This window comes from Pongo pygmaeus, chromosome 1, assembly GCF_028885625.2.
Source record: "Pongo pygmaeus isolate AG05252 chromosome 1, NHGRI_mPonPyg2-v2.0_pri, whole genome shotgun sequence".
Classification (NCBI taxonomy): domain Eukaryota; kingdom Metazoa; phylum Chordata; class Mammalia; order Primates; family Hominidae; genus Pongo; species Pongo pygmaeus.
The window spans coordinates 73,265,096-73,280,656 of NC_072373.2; the positions used below are offsets into that span (position 1 = coordinate 73,265,096).

Genomic DNA, 15,561 nt, shown 5'->3' on the forward strand with positions numbered 1-15,561 from the left:
TTTAAAATACTATAATGTTTGTATGGATACTCCATATTTGACATCATACTCAATTCCCCACCCTACACCCAGGTTATTTCTTCAAGATAAATCTAATGATACCATGAATTCTTTGCCTTGAGAATTATTCTCAGGCCGCAGTGAAGAAGGCCTTCCAACTCTCAGTTTCTTTTTCTTTCCATCACACTGCATGATCCTTGAATTCCAGTTCAATCTCTTTTCCAGTATATGCCTACTTCAAGCATTATTTTTAAAAGAAAAAAGGAAATAGAGGATAGAAAACATAAAGTAAAAGAGGAAAATATGAGATGAGTTATAAGCAGGGAAGGACATAATAAAGCTAATGCAAGGCATAACAATTGTATAGACATTGCCCTTTCTAGTCCCTTAATCCATGGAAACTCTACCCTACTCCAATTACTTTATGATACCTAGTATGTTTATTGGTGACTTTGAAGGCACTAGCAAATATTATGTTTGCATTGATGCACAGAATTAAAGGTCTATTAAAAACACATGACTTGTGGCTTATAAAAAAGGAAACAAACATTTGGTCTGTTTCTAAACTCATATATAGTCAAAGATCTTTAGCTTCTCAGCATCAGTGAACCTCAAAACTTTACCATAAGCAAACAGGGCCTTGCTATTCTCACTGAAGTGTTTTTTAAGAAGGAACAACCAAACCAGAGCTCAATGGCCCCTTAGACTTACTAGATGTTCCCCACAGTGGTCATGGTCTGCCACTCCAGAGATAGGAATGTTCCTATCACAGCGTCAGCTGGGCAGACAGCCTGGCAACATAGGTTGGAAATTTCCTTTACTGATTATGCTTTGTTGATGCTATTCTAGTAGACAAGCTGCAAACACTGAAATCTACCACCCTAGAAGCTCATGTTAGGACCGCATGACCCTTCCCCTCTAGCTTGCTCTGCCTCCTGATTGTTGATGCCATCTATTTCATCCAAGTGTAGGATGTGCTGGCAAAAAGCACCTGAGAAAGGGCGATCCCAAAGATTGTTTATTTATTTTTTAGAACAGAACCAAAAACAGGAATAAAAGGAAAGACAAAAAAAGATCTTGCTTTAGAAACAAAGATGTTTAGGAGAAAAGGGCTTATAAAATACTGTCTTTTACTGACTTATAATATCTTGGAAAACTAGCTCTCAGCCACAAGAAATCGTCCAAACTCCACGAGATGATATCATATGTGATCAGGGGGATAGTTCTCCTGCTGCTTTCCTGAAGACACAACGTTTTCTGAGTAGTTGCCTGGTTTTCCCAAGATATTAGTCAGATTCTCTTTATTTTCTCCTTTATTATAAATAACTATAATTTCCTTTATTAATAAATTGATGGTTTGGGAGTGATGATGATATCAAGTGAGTCTTCAACATGGAGATGTTTCAATAGGCCAGAAGAGAGAGAGGGGAAGAGAAAAGAGAATGAAAGAAATGAAAAGAAAAAGAAAGAGAAGAAAAGAAAAGAAGGGGGAAGAAAGAACAGAGACTGAGCATGGGCTCAGCTCAGGGTACCAAGGAAGAAAAGCCACACCCTTTCTCTGTTGCTATTCTTGGGTTCCAATTAAAATTGGGAGTTGGTAACTTGACAGCTTTCTCTCTCTTCTCCTCAGGCACTTCTCCAACCTCTCTGCTCCTGGCATGGCTTACTTGGGCTATCTGTGTGTTACTGCTTCTCTGCCTGCCATCTACCAGTCTTGGACACCATCCTGCCATCCTCCCTCAACCCACCAGTTCCACTAATTTATCTTGAGCACCCTCCAAGGGGCCTCCTCCTCCACACCAACCTCATTAGCTGGTTCTCCTCATCTCCCTTTTCTTCCTTGCCCAATCCTCTCTCCAGCCATAAATTACCCTTCCAGATGACAGTATTTATGTCATGCTGGTGGCAAACTAGGTATGGTTACTCAGACTCCTGTACTTTCCAGAGATACAGATATATGTCGTCAAGTATAAGGGAGAGAATACATTTTAAAAAGCTAGAAAGAGTCATTAATTGAATTGATAGAAGAAACCTTTATTTTGCTGGAAACAAAGACCACTATCCAGACTTTTCTCTAAACCAACCAGAGTAAACACGTAGAGGTCAATGTGTCTGCTTTACATGCAGAATGCTCTGTCTATTGCAACACAGGTAACCATTTCAAAAGTTAATCGGAGCTAATGAAGATATATGTCTTAGCTTCTCAACCAATATGACCAGAATCTGGTTCATGGGCTTAGGATGAGGAAAAAAATGGATATTATTTTCAAATTTAGAGCTTAGCACCTTGCTTCAGAAGTGATTAAGAGATAGACTTGCCATTCAAATTAGCTTAATATTCAAGGGAAGGTAGAATGCCATACATAAATGCGGTGAAACGCAGAAGGGGCATGCATTGACCAGAACTTTGTATTAAACGGGGATGAACTGCATTAATCTGCTTAATTTCCGCCAGAATCTACCTTTCCTCATGCTCTCTACGCTCTAGATAAGGATACTCACCTACATGTATCCCTGAAGGACTCAGGGTGACCAAAGTTATATCTTGGTTTTTATAAAAATTGTCTCAGAAACAGGCTGTCCTTGGGGCTGACATATCAAGCTGTTCTGCCCCATTGCTCAAGCCTGTTAGTTCTGACATGCCCCGTGGAGAGTGCACATCTGCTTCACCATTCTATAACCATCACCTACTAGTTTGGGATTAGCCATTGCCAGGTTTCCAGTCTACCGTGTTTCATTGCCTCCCTGCCTTAGTGCATTCTCTCTGGCTTCTGCCATGCCCCTGACAGCTGGCTTTCCAGCCACATCCCAGTATCTAAATGTACACGCAAACTTCAACTACTGCTTAGTTCCCAACTAAACAAAGTAAAAGTGTAGTAAAAGTGATTCTTTGTGCTGTAGTTTATTAGTCAGTTAAATAGCCTTATTGTAGATTGATAGAAATTATTCAAGAAGGAAGCCAGAAATAGGAAAAAGATCTTGAGCTGTCTGCTGTCTGAAGGAAGTTGAATCAGTATCAAAAATTGGCATGTAGAAAACAAGACATAAAGGATGGATGTGCACCTTGAGACTGGGACCCACAGCCCCACTTCCCACAGTCAGAGCAAACCCACTCCAGAGGGGGAGCCTGACTGCACTGCCTCTTCCTTCAAGGGAATATCACCTTTGACCTGATCCCTCTCCCCATTCACTGGGCCCACACCTTGGGACTTGTGGGCCCCCGGAAGCACCAACTAGCATTCTCCAGGTTGCTCGGTGCAACCTCAAACACATAGTTTTCTCTGCTCCTGTAAAATTCCTTTTGCTCTTAGGTGCATGGAACTCTACTTATTCCCATATACTCCCCACTTCCTTTCGTTTTTCTGTTTTCTGGTTAATCTGTAAAGAGCTCCAGCCCCTGATTCCTGGGCTCTCCCCTTACTCCACCTCTTATTATCGCCTGAGGAATTTCAACATTTGTGTGAAGCATCCACTGAAAACACAGTCTTATTCTTTTTTTTTTTTTTTTGAGACCGAGTTTTGCTCTTGTTGCCCAAGATGGAGTTCAGTGGCATGATCTCAGCTCAACACAACCTCCACCTCCCTGGTTCAAGCGATTCTCCTGCCTCAGCCTTCCTGAGTAGCTGGGATTACAGGCATGTGCCACCATGCCCAGCTAATTTTGTATTTTTAGTAGAAACAGGGTTTCTCCATGTTGATTAGGCTCGTCTTGAACTCCTGACCTCAGATGATCTGCCCGCCTTGGCCTCCCAAAGTGCTGGGATTACAGGCGTGAGCCACGGCATCCGGCCAACACAGTCTTATTCTTGACTTCCCTATTTCTAATAATCTTCACTCACTTCCCTTTGCCCATCCATTCTCATTGTCACCCTTATTCAGATTTATTTGTTTCTTTTTCATTTCCAATCTCATGAAGATTTTTAGTTCCACTTGTCTGTACTTTTAATTGTTTATGGCCATCTCCCCTCCAGGGGTAATTTGAAATTTTCAATATTCTTCTTTTGCTCCTTTCACCTCAATTTGCTATCTTCATGACTCTTAGTAGATGCTCACACCTCCTTCTTTGATGATATAATCAAGCCCATTCATCATGAACTCTTACCAGTGGGTCACTGGGTCTCTCTCTCTCTCTCTCTCTCTCACACACACACACACACACACAAACACACACACACACACATATTTACTTCCTTACCTATTTGTATTCCCTTTCCCCGATCCCACAAGATGAGGTCTTCTGAGAAAATCCTAGCTAACACCCTCTCCTTTTTCTTCTTCCTTTCCAATTCAAACTTCTTAAAGGAATAATTTTTTCATCTCTTGTTCACTTTTTTTCCATGTACCTCCTAATCCCATCATAATCTGGCTTTTGTCTGTACCACTTTATCAAAATTGCTTTCATTAAAGTTGTCATTGACTGCTTAAGTTTCTCTGCCCAGAAAATTTTTTTAAAAAAATCATTCCCTTATTGGAACCTCTTGTTGCATTTTTATATTATTTGTTATTTCTCCCTCCTAAAACTCTCTACTTCCTTTGCTTTCATTGCAGTGCTCTTTCCTGGTTCTCCTCCTGCTTTAGAGACCAACGATTCTCAGTCTCCATTGTGAGTTCCTCTTTTCCGTTCTAAGTTTTAAAAGTTATTTCCCAGGGTTCTATTTGGGGTCCATTCTTTTCTCACTCTCCATGCTCACCATTGGGAGCCCTTCTATTCTTAAACTTCAAAGCGCTGTCACTATTCAAACAACTCCCCAACATAAATGTAACTAGTCCTACCTCTCCTCTAAGATTAGATTCTTATTCTTTTCCTATCAATTCAATATTTCTACCTGGTTTGTGCACAGAAACCTTGAAGTCAGCATGTCAACGTAATTGGTGGTTCTATTTGAGTACAAAACTCAGACAAAGTGAATTTCAACGCATCTGAAATAATGTTCCAGCTGGTGAATCTGTTGACTTGTTTTTCCATGAGTAGATTTGCAAGAAGGGTTGAGTTTTGGTTAAATACAGAGAAAGTATATGCCTGTGTCCATGGAAAGATTTAAAAATCAAGGACAAGAGAAGGAACACATTGGCATTTTGTCCTCTACCTAATCTTACAAACTGGATTTTGAGCTTTTTAAGAAGAAACTAAACTTCATAAAAAAAATTGTAAATCCAGGATAGACAAGCAGTTCTGCTTTAAGTCCTAATAACAAAACAAAGTACTGATGAAGATAAGGGCTGCTTTCTCCATTTCTGGCAAGAATTAAGGGACGTCAGCACCATTCTGGCCCTTGAGAGTTTTACAGCCTTGGATTGCATCAGGCGCCAACTCTCTAAGGCCAGCTTTTCCCCAGAGAAATAGGGCAGAGCATCATCTAGAAATGCTGAGTGTCCACAGACAAGGTAAATACCACTGCCAGTGTTCAATGGTAAATAGCAGGAGAGCCACGGAACTGGTGCGCATGAATTGTAAAGGCACACCCTTCTGGAGACTCCAAAAAGGTACACTGTATGAGGATAAGATTTTATAGTTACACATTGAGCTAATGTAATTTGATTTGATTGTTAATGGTAGTATGAGCTCATTCATGCCCACAGCATTATGTGGACTGCAGATTTTCAGTTTATCTCTAAGACAATGCTCACAATCTTCCCCACACCCATTTCTCCTCCCTGGTCCCTCTCTGAATTGGTGCCACTTCTAATACTCTTTCTATGACACAAGTAGAAAATGCAGAATTCCTCCCTCATTCCTTGCTCTCCTTCACTCCATCCCCTCAGTACAATCAACCAACCGCTGATGACCCCAGAAAGAAGAGACATAGTGGTGAATATTGTTTCCCTTCTGAAGGCCACACAAGAGACCAGACATTATTATCACCAGAACATCATCAACCAGGAATATATTTGTTTCTTGAAATTCAAACATGGAAAACCTGACAAGACATTATACACAAAACATTAACTCACGTTTGCTAATTCATGTGGAAATGAATATTACTAGAAGCAAAATGGAATTTTCTTTAGAAATATTTGTGTTGTAAGAACTTGAGGTTGAAATAAAAGAAATAATCAGAGATTGAAACGACTTAAAGTCTAGTGTCATAATATTTTAAGGTAGTCAGAATAATGCCCTCAAGGATGTCTGTGTCCTAGTCCCTGGAAGCTGGGAATATGCCATCTTACATGGCAAAAAGGACTGTTTAGATTTGACTAAAAGTACAGGCTTTGAGATGAGGAGATTATTCTGGATTATCCCAATGGACCCAATCTAATCATACAAGTCCTTAAAAGCAAAGAACTTTTCCTATGTGTCATCAGAGAAAGAGATGTAGTGATGGAAACAGGATCAGAGACAGCTACAATGCAGGCTTTGAAGAAGGAGGAAGGGGCCCAAAGCCAAGGAATTCAGGCAGCCTTCAGAAACGGGACAAAGCAAAGCAGTAGATCGTCCTCTAGAACTTCCACAAAGGCATGCAGCCTTGTTGACATCCTGATCTTAGCCTAGTGAGATTTATGTTAAACTTCTGACCTACAGAAGTACAATAAATTCATGTTATTTTAAGTCACTATGCTTGCAATAACCTATTACAGCAAGAATCGAAAACTAATACATCTCTTTTCACTTCAAAGTAATACCACTGGAAAATAAAAGAGCATAAAGAGAATGAACATCTGGCTTTAAAAGATGATATCAAATGAAAAGATTTGTTTTAAAAAACCCTGAGGCCAGAATTATGGACTCAAGAGGAGGAAAAGAGTGTATTCCACCACTCCGGTTTTTGGCAATATTTTACTCACCATATCAAGAGACCCATATAGTAAAATTTATTTAGAAGGGTAGGATAAAAATAGATAACTCATCATGTACAGATACTTAGAAAGACAAAATATGAAGCACACAAAAGAAAAGTGTAGTGGAAGAGGTCCCCAAGAGAACTTGAGAGAAAATGGTCAAAAGGGAGCCAGTGTGTCAGGAGCACAGGCTCTCAGGCCAGAAGGACTTAGTTTCTAGGCTCACCTCCTCCACTCAATGGGTATGTGGCATTGGCAAGGCACCTACCATCAATGTATCTCAGCTTCCTCAACTGTAAGATGGGAATAATGAAAGTAACTATATGAAAATATAGTAAATAATATATAAATATATAGTTATAGTAACTAATGAAAATAACTACATGAAACCCACCTCATACAGTTATTGGCAGGTAAAAAATGGATAACATCTTCATAAATTTGACACTTTATAGTGTCACACACAAACATTCAATAAATGTTATGATGAATAACAATACCTATGGCTTCAAATATCTACTTAGCCAGAAACAAAGTTCAAAAGTCATAATGTAGGAAAGCAAGTGTTATCTTTCAGACTTGGCAAGGAGCTAATCATGGCTTATGTCTAACGAGCAGGTATACTTTGCTTACAAGGAGCAACAGAATGGAGGCAATCCCACAATGCAGAAAGGAAGAAAGCACACTTACATTCAAGCCCTAAAGTCAACCCATGATGGGAAGTTTTTGATAACAATAAAATAGAAATGAAACTCTCCTGTGCACAAACTACAGTTGGCCTGGTAAGACAAAGGTTAGTGTGGAACTTCCATTAGTGCTTTTGGAACCTCCCAAAGGCAAGTTCCAAAATGGACACAGAAGAGGGACATAGTGATTAGCCCCAACTTCAAGTGAGATGATCCCTGTGTGAAGGCTGCTTCTGCTAATAGCAACAACACCTCCAATAAATACTTTTCTTGACTCAAAAATTTCAAGAAACAACAAAGAGATATAATAGTTTGATTTTAATGTTCACTAATAAGAAATAACTAGCTGGTGACGTTGAGTGAATAAATTTCCTTATTGAAATAAACCTCTATATTTTTAGTATTTGCAATAGCACAGGCTGATAACACTAAAATTTCAAGCTTTAGTAAATTAGATTTCCAAAAAGGAAATCTAGGACTCTCAAGAGGAAAATGGTCTTTGGAGGTGGAAGGATAGAAAATTTAAAAATCAATTTAATCCTAGATTGTCCCAATAAAACAGAAAGAAGACATAAAGCATCAAAAAGAACCAGATATTAAAAGATAACTCTCAGGAAGGTAAAATTTTAAGAGAACACGTATAGATTTTAGAAGGAGGAATAGCATAAAATGGTTAAAAACAGAGAAAAAAAAAGGCTTGAACCAACATAAACATGAAAAAATGCAAAGAATAATAAATCTTAAAATATATTTGTTTCAGAGCATTGATAAAGATAGAATATAATGATACAGAAGGGAAAAGAAAAACAACCTGAACTCTTAGAAATCTGCCTTGCTACCAAGATGAATAATTATTAAAGTGGAAATCCGCTCAGCAATTTATTTACCTGGCACCATTTATTTACTGCTAATAATAATGGTGATCACAATTAATTCAGTCCTGACTGTATGCCAGATGCTTTGTATATATTTTCTCATGTAAATCTCATAACTTTATGAGGTTAGTATAATTACTTCATTTTACAGATAAGAAACTAAGGCTTTCAGAGGTAAAGTGTCTTCCCCCAGATCACATAGATTGTAAGTTTTGGAGGAAAGGTTTAAACCTGAATTCCTCTAATTCCCAACATGCATTCTTTCTTCTAGCCTTAAATTGGTTTCCCTTATTATCTGCAAGTCACTGTGCTAGACCCTGGCAATGAAAAGATGCAGAAGACACGGCTCTTGTTTTCAAGGAGCTCAGTCAATGAGCAAGACAATCAGGTGAACGAATAATTAAAATACAATGTGACAGGCACCATAATAGAAGTGGGTACAAAATTACATGCAAGAACAAAGTGTGTCCGGAATTAGTGGGTTCTTGGTCTCACTGACTTCAAGAATGAAGCCGCAGACCCTAGCGGTGAGTGTTACAGCTCTTAAGGTGGCGCATCTGGAGTTTGTTCCTTCTGATGTTGGAATGTGTTCGGAGTTTCTTCCTTCTGGTGGGTTCGTGGTCTCGCTGGCTCAGAAGTGAAACTGCAGACCTTCGCGTGAGTGTTACAGCTCTTAAGGCGGCGCGTCTGGAGTTGTTCCTTCCTTCTGGTGGGCTCGTGGTCCCGCTGCCTTCAGCAGTGAAGCTGCAGACCTTTCGGTGAGTGTTACAGCTCATAAAAGCAGTGTGGACCCAAAGAGTGAGCAGTAGCAAGATTTATGGCAAAGAGCGAAAGAACAAAGCTTCCACACTGTGGAACGGGACCCCAGCGGGTTGCCAATGCTGGCTCGGGCAGCCTGCTTTTATTCTCTTATCTGGCCCCACCCACATCCTGCTGATTGGTAGAGCCGAGTGGCCTGTTTTGACAGGGCACTGATTGGTGCGTTTACAATCCCTGAGCTAGACACAAAGGTTCTCCACGTCCCCATCAGATTAGTTAGATACAGAGTTTAGACACACAGGTTCTCCAAGGCCCCACCACAGCAGCTAGATACAGAGTGTTGATTGGTGTACTCACAAACCCTGAGCTAGACACAGGGTGCTGATTGGTGTGTTCACAAACCTTGAGCTAGATACAGAGTGCCGATTGGTGTGTCTACAATCCCTGAGCTAGATATAAAGACTCTCCACGTCCTCACCAGACTCAGGAGCCGAGCCGGCTTCACCTAGTGGATCCTGCACCGGGGCTGCAGGTGGAGCTGCCTGCCAGTCCCGCGCCATGGGCTGGCACTCCTCAGCCCTTGGGTGGTCGATGGGACTGGGCGCCGTGGAGCAGGGGGCGGCACTCGTCGGGGAGGCTTGGGCTGCACAGGAACCCACGGAGGTGGGGGAAGGCTCGGGCATGGTGGGCTGCAGTCCTGAGGCCTGCCCCACGGGAAGGCAGCTAAGGCCCGGCGAGAAATCGAGTGCAGCGCCGGTGGGCTGGCACTGCTGGGGGACCCAGTACACCCTCCGCAGCCGCTGGCCCGGGTGCTAAGTCCCTCATTGCCCGGGGCCAGCAGGGCCGGCTGGCTGCTCCGAGTGCGGGGCCCGCCAAGCTCACGCCCCCCCCGGAACTCCAGCTGGCCGCATGCAACCCCGGTTCCCACTCGCGCCTCTCCCTCCACACCTCCCTGCAAGCTGAGGGAGTGGGCTCCGGCCTTGGCCAGCCCAGAAAGGGGCTCCCACAGTGCAGCAGTGGGCTGAAGGGCTCCTCAAGTGCCGCCAAAGTGGTAGCCCAGGCAGAGGAGGCGCCGACAGCGAGCGAGGGCTGTGAGGACTGCCAGCACACTGTCACCTTTCAAAAGGACAGAGTGAAAAATATGCTTAGATAATCAAACATTAATAAGGCACTGTAGAAGTTTGTGGTAGATGTTGTGCATTAGTCTGCACATAATTATTCCACCTTCCTTCTGGTCTGTCTTACTGTTCTGGAGGACAGAGAAGCTAAATTTTACATTTCTCCAGCTCCTTTGCACCCAGGGATTTGGATGAGATTTACAATCTACCATCAGTTGTGTTCTTCATGTTAGAGTTAAAAGGTGACTGTGAAATGACCGCCTTCCTTCTCACTGCCTTCACTTACTCTGCCTGCAATGGCTGGGCAATAGTGTTCCGGCATCCAGCCATGAGCAATGTGGGTCTTCAGAGACAAGCTATGGGGCAAACCCTCTTTGCTGGTGTGGATCTAGTAGGCAGAGCATGACTTAGGGATGGCATCAGTGGTTTCTTGATCTCCAGACAGCTGCTGGGCAGCATGTCCTTGAAACTGGCAGTTCTAATGGAAGCTTCAGAATTCCCACCTCCCTTTCTGTGGTAGGCATAGCAGCTCCACTTGCAGACCAGTTCCATAATCTTATTCTGAGAGATAGTTCTAGATGTTCAACCTCAATTCTACTACTCTAGCCCTTACAAAGATTTTAGAGGCAACTCAATTCCTGTATTTAATCCCCTTTTGGTTAAAATAGCTACGGTGGTTTCTGATTTTTGCAACTATGTCTTCAGTGATTCAGAGACATTATTCCAACTGTGTTTTCAAAATTTGATTTTCATTCTCATGGTAGAAAGGTCAGGAAAGATATATTTAAGCAAAAGAATAATGCGACAAAGAGAAATTGCAAGTGCTAGCTGACTGAAGAAATAGTGCGAGAACTGTTTTTGAATGAATTAGTCTCCAGAATCATAGGAAGTATTCATAAGACCCCAAAAAGACCTGTTTTGGTGTTTATATAACAAATAATTCCAATCTTTGCAGATAATAGAGTGGGGCAAGGAGGCTAAAGACTGAAAGATATTTCAACTCCTGATACAGGAAACAGGAGAGATTTGGAAACTATAAATTAGTGAGCTCAATGTCAATTCCCAGAAATATTTTCAATGCATTATTAAATAAACAAATTTTTACTACTTAGACAAGAAAGAAGTAATTACTGGAACTATCACGGGCTCACCAGGAAAAAAGAATCATGCAAAACTAATCACATTTTATTGTTGTTGTTTTGATTATTTTGTTGCATTTTCTAGAGCAAGACACTGTTTTGGAGAGTGTGTCCTTGATTCAGCAAGATGTTGGATAGATCTCTCATGAGATCTTTATAAGGAGGGTGGAAAATGTGTATAATTACAGATTTATAACAACTCACACTAAATCCTGAGACTGTCCCCAAAAAAGTTTTTATATCCCTAGCCCAGATCTCTGTATTTGCCCCTATTTCATTCAGTAATTTAATCAATGTCTTGCAAGAATTCATACGATGTAAGTTTGTCAAATTTGCGAACGACATGACTTAAATTGGCCTCAAAAAAGTTATAATTATGAGAGTAAACTCAGAAGGTAAAATCTAAAAGCTTCTGATGTAAAATCTACACTTAAGCACATACACACACACAAACAATTACTAAAACACAGCATTAGAAACTCTGGGTTTAACACCAATCAATGGGAGGAGTATGCCTACAGATTTCAGTTGTCAACAGTGTTCCACGGCTCTCCTGGGGGAAAATGTATAGACTCTTAGGCTGCAATCCTAGGCACAAACACTATGTACTGCCATGAACAGATCTGTCCTGGATCAGTGCTATCCTTCTTTAAGGACAGTACAACTTTGGAAGACATTCCCAGAAGAAGTAGACTAAAAAGGAGGAAAATCTGGCAACCATGCCATGTGAAGAATAGTAGAAGAAATGGTGCATATTTAGTCTAGATGACAGGGGTGGGGGCAGCCTTAAAATTGTTTAAATATTTGAAATTTGATTTCATGTAAAAGCCTCACTCTGTGCAGTTCCAGAGGAAAAAAATGGGACCAATGAGCAAAATTATACACAGCCATACATTGCCTCAGTATATAGAGAGCCTTATCAAATTATAGTTGTTAAGAAATGACATCCCTAACACTAGAAATATGTAAGCAGCAGCTGATGGGTTATTTGGCAGATATATTAAAGAGATAAGTTCTTATATTAAGCAGAATACTAAATTGAACCATTCTTCAAATTCTAAATTGTCACAATCTTGAAGATTAAACACATTCTCATTATTTCAATGATTATCTTGATACAAATGATTTATGTATCTGTATATCCTTTTTTATATGTTCTTACACTTTTTGAATGCACCTACTGGGGTAGCTATTGTTATGAGTTAAAAGTGTCCCCCATAAGATGTTGGAGTCCTAACCCTGAACACCTGTGAAGGTTATCTTATTTGGAAATAGGGTCTTTGCAGATAATCAAGTTAAGATGAAGTCATTAGAGTGGGCCCTAATCTAATATGACTATGTCCTTCTAAAAGGAAATTTGGACACAGGGACAGATTCACATAGAGGGAAGATTATGTGGAGACACAGAATGAATATCAGCTACAAGCCAAGGAATGCCTGAGACTACTAAAAGCTAGGAGAGGAGCCTGGGACAGAATCTCCCTCACAGCCCTCAGAAAGAACCAACCCTGCTGATCTTGGACTTCTAGCTCCAGAACTGTGAGACAATACATTTCTGTGGTTTAAGACCCCCAGTTTGTGGGGCTTTGTTACAGTGGCCCTAAGAAACTAATATAGCCCTCATGACCTCAATCAACAGGTCATATATCTCATTGATATAATCCTCCTACCCAACCCATATCTCCATTCTTAGTTTTCTTTTTTATTCATGCTATAAAAATTCTGCTAGTTGCTTAAACTATAGCTAGACACCTATGCATCCAAATATTTACTAAATTCTATAGAATTTCTTTTCCCAAAGTCTAATGTATAATATATCTGCATTTTTCCTGTCCCACTGCCACTATCTGGAACAGATTCGTTATTTCTGATGTTCTATAATCTCTTCTTATTTTTCTGCCTCTAATATCACATCCATTCTAGTCCACCCTGTACAACATCAAAACTGGTGTTCTTCTGTTTACTCTTGATACCCCGTGACCTATATAATAAAGAACTTAGATTTTCTTTTAGTTTCCTTTGCCCAGGTATGGCCAGCACCACTATGGCATTGATTGAATTAGTGGATTTACTCATTAACACCAAGTCTGATTTTGCTTTTTTATCTACCTCCCTGCTTTGCTGATGCTGTCCTCCTTCTACATCTTTAATTATCAAAATTCTAACTGATATTCAAGGCCTCTTTTCTATAACACCTCTTCCATGAAGCCTTCATTGATCACCCCAGCCTAAAATAAGCCCCTATATCTGAATCTCTATGTCATTTAGTCTAATCTAAATACACAACATAACAATAATATTTAAGCCTGCTCTGGCAATATTTGCGAACAATAAAGATCTTACTTCTAGATATTTAAAAATATATTTATATGAGTTTCAATTCTGCATCAACCACAATAGTATAATATCAAAAATATATAGTATCTGGAATATATTCTTTATTTCTGATGTTCTATAATGTATTCTTATTTTTCTGCCTCTAATATCACATCCACTCTAGTCCAACCTGTACAACATCAAAACTAGTGTTCCTCTGTTTACTCTTGATACCCTTTATTAAACAATAAAGAACTTAGATTTCCTTTCAGTTTCCTTCCTCCAGGTGTGGCCAGCACCACTGTGGCATTAATTGAATTAGTGGATTTCACGTGTATATACATATGTACCTACATATATAATAGAGAGCATTCCTTATTTCATTAGCTGGACAAAGATCCCAGAAGGCAAGTATCATTCCTTTCTCAGCATGATAGCAACTTAGCATGTCATCTTACATATTATCAAGTGCTTATTCAATAATAGTTGATTATATTAATGCTGGAGATGTACTCTAAATGGAAAACAAGGCAGATAATCCCTCATTGTTTCCCTCTCCTAGGTTCACTGATATTATCCTGCTGTAGAATCCCCTATTAGGATGTTAGCCATGCAATGCTTTATTTACCCCCATAGCTTTAGCTATCATATATATGTTAATATTTTCTAAATTTATATGATACTCAGATCTACATAACCACACAGATAACTGCGTAATAAGTATATCTAATTTGATTATCACACAGGCCTCAAATTCCCACCCAAATTTGTTATTCTTTCTGTTTCACACCACCTGAGCTGTCCAATTACTCAATTTAAAAACTGAGAAATTATTTTGGACTCTTCCTCTGCCTCACTACACCACATTAAATTAATTGTCAATTTCTGTTGGTTCTATTTATAAATATCTCTTAAATCCAACCACACCCTTCTAGTAAGCTTCTCTGTTCCATGTTTTGCACCCCTTGAATGCAAACTCCATGCTTTCTCAAGACTGACCTTTCAAAAAGGGCAGATCTAATCATATTCCTTCTCTGCTTTAAGGAACTCTAAATGTCTTACTATGGTTTACAAGACCTTTCAGGATCTGGCTGCTGGTAACCTCTCTAGCATCAATCTTTCTACTTCCTTCTAACTCTCATGAATGTTTCCCTCTCTCTTATCTGGGCCACTGGGCTTTTGGACCGATAGCATCTGCCTTCCCTGCCATGCCTATCTCCAGGATAACTTCTTTTCATCTGACAGATTTTGGTATAGATGTCAATTCTGGGAAGGCTTTCCTAATACCCTAAATCCTGGTCTGGTGCTTTTGTCCACAAGCTTTTGTGACACCTTTTACTTTCACTGCCAGAGCGCCTGGCAGAGTGCTGCTTCTTGAGGACTCCCCAATCAAGCCACAGACTGTGGGAGTAGGAATGCTCTCTGGGCTTGTTCAGTATTGTGCCCTGAGTGTTCAGCACAGGGTCTGAGATTTAGTAGTTGCTCAGTAATTCCTCTCTGAATTAATGAGTATGTCCCCCTCACCTCTAAAGTCAAAGTGTAAAGAATTTTCAATGACCAGTGTTCTTATAAGACCAGTTTACTTTCTCTATTTCAATAAAACAGAAAGTCTAGAGTTCAGTTTAGTGCATGTATTCTGTGAAAAATAACTGACTTCTGGTGTGTGTGTGTGTGTGTGTGTCTGTGTGTGTGTGAGAGAGAGAGAGGGAGATTACAGAAAGAATGCTTTGCTTGAAAACAGGATTTGAAGAAAATCTTTAAAATGTTCTAAAGCAACTGAGGAAAGAGGTTTAAGAGAAGAGAGAAGAAACACAAAAGAATGACTAAAATACTGGATGACTTCACGAGTTTTTACCGTTAGCTGAGACACATCATGTCCGCTCCAGTTACC

The 15,561-nt window shown here is 40.3% G+C and overlaps 1 protein-coding gene across 1 annotated transcript in view; it reads right to left on the reverse strand.

Annotated features, from left to right (window-relative positions):
• Positions 1-15,561, reverse strand: part of PAPPA2 (pappalysin 2) — a 405,697-nt gene that overhangs the window by 181,474 nt on the left and 208,662 nt on the right. The window lies entirely within an intron of this gene.